Source organism: Chiloscyllium plagiosum, unplaced genomic scaffold, assembly GCF_037043375.1.
Source record: "Chiloscyllium plagiosum isolate Xiang-an unplaced genomic scaffold, Cpla_swu_hap1 HiC_scaffold_16, whole genome shotgun sequence".
Classification (NCBI taxonomy): domain Eukaryota; kingdom Metazoa; phylum Chordata; class Chondrichthyes; order Orectolobiformes; family Hemiscylliidae; genus Chiloscyllium; species Chiloscyllium plagiosum.
The window spans coordinates 66,156,187-66,169,770 of record NW_028270154.1 but is presented as its reverse complement, the minus strand read 5'-3'; the positions used below and the strand labels follow the sequence as shown (position 1 = coordinate 66,169,770).

The 13,584-nt window shown below is 43.0% G+C and overlaps 1 protein-coding gene across 1 annotated transcript in view; it reads right to left on the bottom strand.

Annotated features, from left to right (window-relative positions):
* Window positions 1–13,551, bottom strand: part of ctnna1 (catenin (cadherin-associated protein), alpha 1) — a 160,540-nt gene extending 146,989 nt beyond the window's left edge. The window contains exon 1 of the mRNA XM_043703889.2: window positions 13,397–13,551. The gene's annotated coding sequence lies outside the window, so the exon portion shown is untranslated. The remainder of the gene's footprint in view (window positions 1–13,396) is intronic.
* Between the last annotated feature and the right edge of the window lie 33 nt (window positions 13,552–13,584).

The following is a 13,584-nucleotide window of genomic DNA, read 5'->3' as shown; positions in this document are numbered from 1 at the left end:
CTTGGGTGGCTATTTTAAGGGATGTACCTGCACACCAAGATCCCTCTGTTCCTCCACATTGCCAAGAATCCTATCCTTAATTTTGTACTCAGCTTTCAAATTCGACCTTCCAAAATGCATCACCTCGCATTTACCCAGGTTGAACTCCATCTGCCACCTCTCAGCCCATCTCTGCATCCTGTCAATGTCTCGCTGCAGCCTACAACAGCCCTCTATATTGTCAACGACCTTTGTGTCATCTGCAAAATTGCTGACCCATCCTTCAATCTCCTCATCCAAGTCTTTAACAAAAATTACAAATAGTAGAGGCCCAAGGACACAGCCCTGTGGAACATCACTCACCACTGACTTCCAGGCAGAATATTTTCCTTCTACTACCACTCGCTGTCTTCTGTTGGCCAGCCAATTCTGTATCCAGACAGCTAAGTTCCCCTTTATCCCATTCCTCCTGACCTTCTGAATGAGCCTACCATGGGGAACCTTATCAAATGCCTTGCTGAAGTCCATATACACCTCATCCACAGTTCAACCCTCATCAACTTTTCTAGTCACATCCTCAAAGAACTCGATAATGTTTGTGAGGCATGAGCTGCCCCTCACAAAACCGTGTTGACTGCATTTAATCAAGCCATGCTCTTCTAGATGGTCATAAATCCTATCCCTCAGAATCCTAACACCTTGCAGATGACAGATGAGAGACTTACTGGTCTGTAATTGCTGGGTATTTCCCTATTTCCTTTCGTGAAGAGAGGAATTACATTTGCCTCTCTCCAGTCCTCAGATATGACTCCAGTGGAGAGCGAGGATGCAAAGATCTTCACAAGTGGCGAAGCAATCACATTTCTCATTTCCCAAAGCAGCAGGGGACAAATCTGGTCCGGACCTGGCGACTTGTCAATCTTAATGTTTGACAAATTTTCAGCACAGTTTCCTCTATCTCTATCCATTCCAGCATGCACACCTGCTCTTCAAAGGTTTCATTCACTACAAAGTTTGTTTCTTTCGTAAAGAGAGAAGCAAAAAACTCATTTAGGGCTTCCCCTACCTCCTCAGACTCCACACGTAAGTTCCCTATGCTATCCCTGATCGGCCCTACTCTTTCTTTGACCATTCTTAATCCTCACATAAGTGTGGAATTTAAATACATAATTTAAAAAATTACACCAAGACGATACATAACCTACATGTGAATTGCAACCGAAGGAAACCATCTGATATCAAAACTACCATCGTCTGAATCTGCATTCATTAAAACTTAAAGAACTTAGCAAGTTGCAGTTTTGATGTTATCACCACACACACAAATAGATGGTGCAGCTATGTGATCCTTTAGGTTGTCGCTCACTGTGAGAAATGGTGTTTTTGATGGAATGAACCCTACCCAATTAGAACACCATGAAACCTCCTCTCCAGCATACATTTCTGATATGTAGAGGAGATGCTTGTAACATTCAGACCAGTTATGTGTGCAAGATTTCTTATACACCTGAATGTGCTCCATTCCAACGGTCAAAAGCACTTTTGAAATGGATTTGTCTAACTTGCTCCCTCATCTCCAAATACAAGTGAAGAAATTCACCAATTGTTTCTATACCTTTTGACTACCACCAACCTGCCTTTATTGGCCAATGTGCATGTGGCTCCACACACTAAGATTGGCCTCAACAGCAGCTTTGTAAACATAGCCTTATCAATTTCCTCACCTTGCAAGCTTAGCACATAAATAAAGTGCATCATAGCACTTCTACTGGACAATAGCTATCCCAATCAGACCATAGTTCATTGGTCCATTTAGAAGTTTGCATGATGCATAAAAACTGCTATTTGAACCGGAAATTGCCTGGTACAATGACCCTAGAAAGTTCAAGTACCACAAAAATTTAAGTTGGTTAAGCATGTTGTTTTACAATATTACCATGTACTCGTAGCATCAGTATTTTCCATTAACAGGATACTGTCAGGTGCCCAAAAAGACATGCTGTCCATCAAACATTTGAGCAATTGTATATGAAATTTGGCAATGGTGCAATGCCAAACACTGTACTTAGTCTGTCATTGCAATATGCAACTTGAGTAGATCAAACAAAGTTCCTGACTTTTCATAAAAGGCAGAGTACAGATTACACTGAAACACCTTCGCAAAATTCAAAAAAAAATCACAAATATTTTCACTAGTCCCACACAAAGCTCATAGCTTCCAGTGCATAACTTTGCTGTTTTTGTGCATATTAAATTTTAAACAAATCTAATAACCACACATCCATTTGCATTTTACAAAGTGCTAAACTGACAATGAAATACAGTAGATAAGATTATGACTGGCAAGAAAACTTGCAGGTTAGCTGCCAGTGTTCAGTTTATTCATTTTTACAAAAAAAATTAAAAATTTATTAAACATTCCCATGGAACAATAGCAGATAGCAAATAGTAGTACAGGATTGCAAATTCAAATCATAAGCATCTTGAAACAAAGCACAACACCAAGCCACACAGTAGAGGTCAAATGACCAAAAACTTGGTCAAACAGGTGGTGTAAAGGGAGTACTTGAGAACTTGCAGATAAGACAATTGAATGCATCATCAATCTTGGAGCAATTAAAGATTTGGGGCATGCAAGAAGTCAACAAAAACAGAAGACATTTCAGAGGACCATGGACCTTTGGAAGTTTGGGCTCTTGTGGTTGAGTGGTGGCAGCCCAGGCTCAAGACCCAACTGCTCCAGAGGTATCTATGAACTTCACTGAACAGATTGATTGGATTATAAATACTGAGAATGTTAAATGCTAGTAGCTTGGGTTTGATAGTTTGTGTTGGTGTTCACTAATGAGAGGGATGATGTTAATATGGACATCAGGCAGATAGACTGTGATAGACTTAAAGACATTAGCACAGACAGAGATGGTTTTGAGTAGTCTAACAGGATTAAAAGTAGATGCATCTTTAGGGCTAGATGAAATACATCCCATGCTGCTGAATGAGACAAGGGGGCAAATTATGATCATGGCAGATTATCTAACTCAATGGCGTATTCCCACATTTCCCCCCATCCTTTGATTCCTTTAACCTAAAGTGCTTGGTCCAGTTCCTTCCCGAAATCAACAACGTTTTGGCCTCTCCTGCTCACAGTCAGAGTCGTAGACTCAGATGTACAGCATGGAAACAGACCCTTCCATCCAACTTGTCCATGCTGACCAGATACCCCAACACAATCTAGTCCCACCTGCCAGCACCTGGTCCATATCCCTCTAAACCCTTCCCATTCATATACCTATCCAGATGCCTTTTAAAACGTTACAATTGTACTAACCTCCACCACTTCCTCTGGCAGCTCATTCCATACACATACTACACTGCATGAAAATGTTGCCCCTTGGTCTCTTTTATATCTTTCTCCTCTCACCCTAAACCTATGCCCTCTAGTTTTGGATTCCCCCACCTCAGAGAAAAGATTGTCTATTTATCCTATCCATGCCACTCATGATTTTATAAACCTCTAAGGTTACCCCTCAGCCTCCAACACTCCAGGGAAAACAACCCTAACCTATTCAACCTCTCCCTATAGCTCAAATCCTCCAACCCTGGCAATATCCTTGTGAAACTTGAAAGGGTTCAGAAAAAATGTACATCTTTCCAATAGGAAAGAGACCAGAACTGCTCGTAATATTCCAACAGTAGCTGAACCAATGCTCTGTACAGCCGCAACATGACCTTCCTACTCCTGTACTCAATACTCTGACCAATTAAAGAAAACATATCAAATGCCTTCTTTCCCATCCTATCTACCTGCGACGTGTACTTTCAAGGAGCTATTAAGCCGCACTCCAAGGTTTATTTGTTCAGCAACACTCCCTATTACGTAGATAAGTTCTGCTAAGATTTGCCTTCCCAAAATGCAGCACCTCACATTTATCTAAATTAAACTCCATCTGCCACTTCTCAGCTCATTACAATGGGATCTTGATCAGATTGGCCAATGAGAGACAATTTTCTTGGCAGTCCACTACATCTCCAATTTGAATGTCTGCAAGCTTACTAAATAAATATACCTCTGATGCTCACATTCAAATCACTTATATAAATGATGAAAAGTAGTGGACCCAGCATCGATCCTTTGGCACTCCACTGATCACAGGCCTCCAGTCTGAAAAACAACCCTCCACCACCACCCTGTGTTTTCTACCTTTCAGCCAGTTCTGTATCCAAATGGCTAGTTCTCCCTGTACTCCGTGAGGTCTAATCTTGCTAATCAGTCTCCCATGGACAACCTTATCGAACGCCTTACTGAAGTCCATATAGATCACATCTACCACTCTGCCCTCATCAATCCTCTTTGTTAATTCTCCAAAAAACTCAATCAAGTTTGTGAGACATGATTTCCCACACACAAAGCCATGTTGACTATCCCCAACCAGTCCTTGTCTTTCCAAATACATGTACATCCTGTCCCTGAGGATTCCTTCCAACAACTTGCCTGCCACCGACTTCAGGCTCACTGGTCTATAGTTCTCTGGCTTGTCCTTACCACTTCTTTTAAACAGTGGCATCCCACATTAGCCAACCTCCAGTTTTCTGGCACCTCACCTGTGACTATTGATGATACAAATATCTCAGTAAAAGGCCCAGCAATCACTTCCACAGAGTTCCAGGGTACACCTGATCTGGTCCTGGGGATTTATCCACTTATGCGTTTCAAGACATCCAGCACTTCCTCCTCTGAAATATGGACGTTTTTCCAAGATGTCACCATCTATTTCTCTATAGTCTAGATCTTCCATGTCCTTTTCCACAGTAAATACTGATGTAAAATACTCATTTAGTGTCTCCCCCATCTCCTGGACGGACTCAGGGATGCCCTCGTAAGAATGAGGCACATTGATCAACTCATCGACCGCCAGTTCTGACGTGCCACAACAAGGAACCGTAATGACCTCCTCAGGAGACAGACACGTGCTGCAACTGACAGGGTACATTTCATTGTGTAGTACTTCCCAGGAGCTGAAAAACTACGCAATGTTCTTCGTGACCTGCAACACATTATCAATGAGGATGAGCACCTCGCCAAGACCTTCCCCACACCTCCACTGCTTGCCTTTAAACGACCGCTAAACTTCTAACAGATCATTGCTCGTAGCAAGCTGCCCGGCTTTCAGGACAACTCCATACAACCCTGTCACGGTAGGCGTTGCAAGACGTGCCAGCGTACGGACATAGATACCACCATTACATGTGGGGACACCTCCCATCATGTACGTGGCAGGTACTCAGTGACTCAGCCAACGTTGTCCATCTTATACGTTGCAGGCAAGAATGCCCTAAGGCATGGTACATTGAGGAAACCGAACAAAGGCTACGGCAACGGACGAATGGGCGCTGCACAACAATCAACAGACAGGAGTGTTTCCTCCCAGTTGGGGAACACTTCAGCGGTCCAGGACATTCGACCTCGGACTTTCGGGTGACCATCCTCCAAGGCGGATTTCAGGATAGGCAGCAGCGAAAAGTGGCCGCGCAGAGGCCGATAGCTAAGTTCCATACCCATAGGGAGGGCCTCAACCAGGACCTTGGGTTCATGTCACACTGCATATGACCAGCATTGCAATAAACACACACAGACACTCCCACACATGCACCCCTTCAAACTTAAGACACTCTACACTTTCATATACACACACTCTCTCTCAAGACACTCAACCCCCCAACCCAGACAGACACACAAAAGGCCCACATGCACACACATACATATACGTTTGTGGGGTGAATTTGTACTTGCAGAGTTACATTGTACTTTGCTCAAAAGCTGCATGAATTCATGCAAGACTGTTATCTCGCTTTTTAGATTAGAATCAGTCTGAACATTATGTCACAGACAGAGAACACAGGGGGCTAACATCCTCAACATATTGTCTAGCTAACACCAATTGTTACAGTTAACCTGAGAATGCAACATTTAAAAAAAGATTTGTGATTTACAAATGAAAGAAGTGAAACTATCATGGTCATTCTTACAGCTGAGAGACTTAACAAACAATCAAGGTATTTTCAATGTTTTATTCCAGTTACATCACACTGTAAACTTTTGCTATAAATTCTGTGTCTTACAATTGTGTCCTCGACAACCACCTGATGAAGGAGCGGCGCTCCAAAAGCAAGTGCTTCCAATTAAACCTATTGGACTATAACCTGGTGTTGTGTAATTAACTTTGTACACCCCAGTCCAACTCCGGCATCTCCAAATCATAACTTAGATAAATGAAATTTTTCATTTCGGTAACAAAACAGAACAAGGCTTACACAGTCAATGGTAGGGCCATGAGAAGCGTTTTCAAACAGAGACACCTATGTGTTCAGGTTCATAGTTCAAAAGTGGTGTCACAGGTAGGCAGGGTGGCAAAAGCAGCATTTGGCACACTTGCCATTATTGGTCACAGCACTGACTGTAGAAGTTGATGCATCACATTGCAGTTATACAGACAATGATGAGGCAACGTTTTAAAGTACCGAGTGCAGTTCTTGTTGCCCTGCTATAAGAAGGATGTAATTACATTGGAAAGAGTGCAGTAAAGATTTACAAGGACGAGGTTTCTGAGACTGGATAGCTTGAGTTATAAACAGAGACTGTATAGGCTCGGACCTTTTTCTCCTGGAGCATAGGAGGTTGAGGGGTGACCTTATACAAGTTTATAAAATGACAGGCAAAGATAAGGTGAATAGCAAAAGGTCTTTTCCCTAGGGTAGTGGAGTCCAAACCTAAAAGCCATAGGTTTAAAGGTGAGAGGGGAAAAATTTATTAGGGACCAAAGAGACAACTTCTTCATGCAGAAGGTGATAAGTACATGCGAGAGGAAGTGGTATTGGCAGGTACAGTTACAACATTTAAAAGACATTTGGACAGGTAAATGAATAGGAAAGTTTTAGAAGGATAGGGGCCAAACATAGGCAAGTAGTTTGGGAAACCTGGTTGGCATGAATTTTGCGTGCTGTATGACAATTTGCCCACTTATAAACCTGGCCAATCACACAGCACTTGGCATCCTCCTCACAGCACACCCTTTTGTCGAGCTTTGTCATCTGTAAACTTTGATATCACATTTAGTTCCATCTAAATCTTTGACATGTCAATAATTCATGCAATACCCCACAAGTCACTGCCTGCCATTCAGAAAAAAAAATCTACTCATTTCTACTTTATGTTCTGTTCACAAAACACAATGGATGCTTTTCACATCGTTAACCCACTAGCCTTGCCTCCAGCACCTCATTGTTTACTGCAAGTTCTTATCTGGTCAAAACTATGCTAGCTTGGGCAGCACAGTGGCTCAGAGGTTAGCACTGCTGCCTCACAGCGCCAGAGACCTGTGTTCAATTCCTGCCTCAGGTGACTGTCTGTGTGGAGTTTGCACATTCTCCCTGTATCTGTGTCCCAAGAGTCTAATGATGTGCAACTCCGGTGAATTGGCGAGGCTAAATTGCCCATATGGTGTTAAGTTTATTAGTCAGGGGTAAATATAGGGTAGGGGAATGGGTCTGGGTGGGATACTCTTCGGAGGGTCGGTGTGAACTTGGGGGGGCGGGGAGGCCTGTTTCTACACTGTAGGGATTCTAATTCTCGCCAGCTGAGTCTTTGTTACACAACCCAAAACCTAATTCTTTCCTTACGTGCTCATACCTTATACACTTTTTCAGCATGGCTAATCTGTCTACCTGCACATCTTTAGACTTTGGGAGAAAATGGAGCATCCAGAGGAACCGTAAGCAGACATGGTGAGAACATGCAAGCTCTCTATACAGTAGTCACCAAAGGCTGCAATCAAACCTGGGGGTCCCTGGTGCCATGAGACAGTAGTGCTAATCACAGTCACTGTGCTGACCGAACACTGAAGAAGCTTGACGTTGACCAGGACAAGTAGCCTGCTTGATAGGCTTCATCCTAAAAATTCAATCGCTCCATACTGAGTAGTTGTGATGTGTACATCTACAATGTGTTTTGTATAAATTTACCAAGGCTGCTTAGACGCACTTTTGAATCCACGACCACTACCATTTTAAAGGACACGCCCTCACTTGGAGATTCATCTCCAAGCCACTTGCCATCCCAACTTAGAAATGTTTTACTGTTCCTTCAGTGTTGTTAGGACATGCTGTTCTTGTAACTTGTGTCAAAAAATGGTATTACGGGTCCACCTACAAAAAATTGACTCCAGCAATTCAAGAAAGCATCGCCTTCTGAACGACAAACCGTGATGAGCAATAAATTTTGGCTCAACCAATGATGCCAATTATTGATCAGTGAGTAGAAAGAAATATTTGGAAGAATGAAATTATTGCTTTCTGCTCCATGAGTCTCGCTCCATCCCTTTTCCTTGCAATACTGCTTAAGGCAGTATATTTTCAACCTTGGTATCACAGTTAATCCTGAACTAAGCTTTCAACTTTGGTAATTCCATTGGTGGAAACAGCTTATTTTCAGCTCTATTATGTCAACCAACTTAGCCTTTTCAGCTCATCTCAAATCTTCATTCGGTCAGCACGGTGGCTCAGTGGTTAGCACTGCAGCCTCACAGCACCAGGAACCCGGGTTTAATTTCAGCATCTGGAGACTGTGCAAACACCACACAGACATTCTGCCTCTGTCTGCATGGATTTCCTCAGGTGCTCTGGTTTCCTCCCACAGTCAAAAGATGTGCAAGTTAAGTGAATTGACCATGCTAAATTGTCCACAGTATTCAGGGATGTATACATTATGTGCATTAGTCATGGGAAATTTTGGAGTAATAAGGTAGGGGAGTGGGTGTGGATGGGATACTCTTCAGAGTGTAGGTGTGGACTTGCTGGGCAGTAAACACTGAGGTGCTGGAGGCAAGGTAAGTGGGTTAACAAAATGAAAAGCATCCATTATGTAATGCCAGTTAACAAGGTTCAGAATGTATAATGCCAGATGGCTTAATCTTTACTGTTGATGCTCGCTGAAAAAGCACAGGTCAGGCAGCATCCAAGGAGCAGGAGAATCGACGTTTCGGGCATAAGCCCTTCTTCAGGGATTCTACGTTGATGTTTGCTGATTGTAACAGTCACGCAATCAGTATCGATGTTGTCTTGTTTGGATACTGCCCCTTGTATCTTAAGAATCTGCTGTTCGAGAGAAGACAGAGAACTCATGTCTCTATACACATGGGTGATCATTCTCTCTCCCTCCAGGGCCCGGAATAAAGATGAAGGGGGTAAAGCCATACTGTGACTCGGAGTGCTTGCTTTGACTGATACGGAGATAGGGAAACGGAACAACAATGCTAAATTGTTCTGTAGTGTCCAGGTAGTTGGATTAGGGTGGGATGCTCTTTGGAATGGTGATTGCGCTGAATGGCTCCATTCTGCACTGTTGGGATTCTATATTGTTGGAACTACACACGTGGGCAAGTAGGGAGTATTTCATCAAACTACAGATGTGTGCTTTGTGGATAGTGGTCAAATTCTGGGGAGTCATCAGTCGAGTTACTGCAAGATTCCTAACCTCGGACTTGATTTTGCAACTGCAGTTCAGTTTCTTAAGGTAGCATATAGGATGTTAGTAGTGGAGGATTCAGTCATGGCCATGTCAAAGGGCTACGGTTAGATTCTCACTTGGAAATGATCATCGCATGGCATAGATGTCACTTGGCAATTGTCAATCCAAATCTGATTCGTCAAGGTCTTAATGCATTTGGGTCTGGGCTACTTCACTATCAAATGAGTAGTGAATGATCAATGCGCAACCAGTGAACATTTTATGACAAAGCATCTAAATGTGGTTGGATCTAGGATATCACACTATGGAACTCATGCGAAGATACCATGCAGTTAAGTGACCAACAACTGTCTTCCTTTGTGCCAGGTATTGACTTCCCGCACCAGCACCAAATCAAGTTTTTCCAAGAGCACTTAACATCAGTCAATGGTAGTCACTATCACTTCAACTTTGGAATTCAGCTCTTGTGCATATTTGAATCGCAGCTCTAAAGTTAAATTTCTGTTCATTCAATATTGGACATCAGCTAGGCACTCCAGTAATTTAGCAACTGTACACAGATCAAGTGAGGCACTGTTGAAGTAGAGACGGGTGGCTTCAACACAAACATGGAACTAATGCTGTATCGTTAGATAATTTTACTGACAAACAGCATACAGGCAAGAAACAGAACAGGGCCAAGAATGGAATCTTTGAAGACCCCAGCAGTAAGTGAGGAAACAAAGAGGCTACAATGCCTCTAACAATAAGCATCATCTAAACAATAAGCAAAACACTAAGTTTAGGCTTTAGAAAGGTTACAGCTGACAACATTCAAGAAAGTAGAAAATGCAGTGAATCTCATTAGGCAAAGGCATGTATTTAATTTACAATTGCAGTACAGACTTCCATAGTACACATCTCAACCAATACCTCAACATAGGGGTAACACCAGAGTATTATCTCTCCAGTCATCCGCATACTGACTTTCCCCTGGAAATCTGAAACCAACTATAACACAAAGTAACACACAAATATCAATGACAATCCCTTGACATTAGCACTGCAATTGAAGGAGGGTCTTCAGTTTCTATGGCTCAATTATTCATTGCATTGATCAAACTGATAAAACACAAAATGTGAAGTGTACTACTTCTTGGTTTTAATTGGAAAAGTCTTTGCATTGGACAAGACTTTAGCTGCACATTAATCAGAATTCTACTTATCATTCAACAAGAAATGGCTTCCTAATCTTTTGTATCTGATGGAGTTAGTATGTTACAGGAGTCATTTTGATGACAAAGGGTAAAGGAAGGGATTCTCCTGAAGGTCATAAGGACAACAGTAACTGGTAATATCACAGCTACAAAGACTCTAATATGTAAAACTGGATAACACGACAATGACATTTACATACTGTACACATAAACTATCAAATTACAACTTTTTCAGCAAAACTTGTTACATTATAAGTAATAATTGCAGCATCCCATTTGTAAAGACAAATAAGTAACAGTATGTTTAGATGAGCCAGAAAATCCTAGCTTCAATGTCGGATACACATAAATTCACCCACAACCAAAATCTGGAAGCAGTCACACCTGAATACACTAAGTAAGCCCTGTAGGAAGGAGTACAAGATCAGACAACAGCTGCTATGAAAGAGAGTTAATCACTTGGGTAATATACAAAGGCACATTTCTGTTTGTATTATTTAGGAAAACTTTGCCTTAGCAAAAAACAGGCACATATAAAGTATCTTCTAGGAGAAAGTGAGGACTGCAGATGCTGGAGATCAGAGCTGAAAATGTGTTGCTGGAAAAGCGCAGGTCAGGCAGCATCCAAGGAACAGGAGAATCGACATTTCGGGCATAAGCCCTTCTTCAGGAATGAGGAAAGTGTGTCCAGCAGGCTAAGATAAAAGGTAGGGAGGAGGGACTTGGAATTGCGATAGGTGGAGGGAGGTCAAGGTGAGGGTGATAGGCCAGAGTGGGGTGGGGGCGGAGAGGTCAAGAAGAAGATTGCAGGTTAGGAAGGTGGTGCTGAGTTCGAGGTTTGGGACTGAGACAAGGTGGGGGGGAGGGGAAATGAGGAAACTGGAGAAATCTGAGTATATCCCTTGTGGTTGGAGGGTTCCTAGGCGGAAGATGAGGTGCTCTTCCTCCAGCCGTGGTGTTGCTATGGCCTGGCGATGGACGAGTCCAAGGACCTGCATGTCCTGGGTGGAGTGGGAGGGGGAGTTGAAGTGTTGAGTCACGGGGTGGTTAGGTTGGTTGGTTGGTCCGGGTGTCCCAGAGGTGTTCTCTGAAACGTTCCGCAAGTAGGCGGTCTGTCTCCCCAATATAGAGGAGGCCACATCGGGTGCAGCGGATGCAGTAAATGATGTGTGTGGAAGTGCAGGTGAATTTGTGGCAGATATGAAGGATCCCTTGGGGCCAGGGAGGGAGGGGTGGGTGCAAGTTTTGCATTTTTTGCAGTTGCAGGGGAAGGTGCCGGGAGTAGAGGCTCAACACTTCAACTCCCCCTCCCAGTCCACCAAGGACATGCAATATTCTTCCTGACCTCTCCACCCCCGCCCCCACTCCGGCCTATCACCCTCACCTTAACCTCCTTCCACCTATCGCATTTCCAACGCCCCTCCCCCAAGTCACGATAAATTGCCCATAGTGTTAGGTGAAGGGGTAAATGTAGGGGAATGGGCCTGGGTGGGTTGCACTTCGGCAGGTCAGTGGTCCGAAGGGCGTGTTTCCACACTAAGTATCTAATCTAAAACATTTACTCATCCAAAATTCTGGTGTATGTGACCATACACAGATCAAACCATTCATTTATCACTTTGTTCCTCCTGGACTTTGTTGACTCATAAACTGGCAACATTTCAACTTTGAAATTTTCACCATTGTTCTCAAACTACTTCATTCGTCCCTAAACTCTACTTCCAATCTCCTCCCGCCCAACAACCCATAAGTATGCACTCCTCCACAGGCAGCTTGAGAATTCCTGATTTTGATCACCCTATCAATGCTGGCCGTGTATTCTACCACGGTTATTTTTCCTCAGGGATACCCACTTACACCCCTCTCTTAGGCAAAGGTTTTGACCTTTTGTCTTCAGGTCGCTTAATTACTAGTGTTGCTTTACAACGCACAAACTATTTTGATTATGTTAAAGGAGCTGTACCAACAAACTATCAAAACTAGAAAGAATTAACTTTTAAAAGCTTCACAACATACTTTACTGGCATAGTTCACATGCCCACTCATCCAGTTTCTGAGACATTCTATAAATATTTAAAAATTACAACGTACTGAGATTAGCATTTAGGGAAAGCAATACGCAGGCTGAGTTGGCGTCTGAAATCCCACCTATAAATGATTTAGAGCAAAAAGCAATAAGTCGTACTTAAACTCATGGCGGGAGGGGGAAGATGGGAAACTTTGGGAAACTAAGTAAAAGGTTTAATGAGTGTACCTGGACTCTGTATCGAGTTATACGGTTCTAATATGTGGACAACAATTCTCGGGGCGGTGCCGGGCCCTCTCCCGTCCACAAATCCAGGAAGAGGATGAGGCCTAAGATAGGCGCCGAACAATCCAAACAAGCGCAACGACTGAGGAATAAAAGCAATTGCGCGCGCATACACATACATATAGTATATACTTTTCTTAAATAAAAGCGTGATAAATCTGTGCCTTTAACCGCAACCGCGGAAATCCTGGTTGAGAAAGAGTGAAACCCGGCACCGACATCGGGCTCGAGCGGCCATTTAAACTTCGTCGGAGTTCGAAACGGAACTTTCCCCCAACGGCCACCACCAACAACTGAAACTGAGTTTTCACTGAAATTCTACGATTTACTAAAAGTTATGCTTGTCCGTGTTTTAACAAAAGTGTTTTCCTTCCGCTTCTCACTTACTTGGTTCAAATCGCTGTTTTCAATCAGTTTTTCCTTCCACAAAAAAGAAGTCGTGGTTCCACTTGTTTTCTTTATTTTGCTCCCTCGCTGCCGCTTCTCCTACTACTTTTTCCTCCAGCGAAGATATAACACTAATATCTCACTGACTTCCAGCGTTCTGAGTCACCGAAACCAGCCCTGCTTGGGGG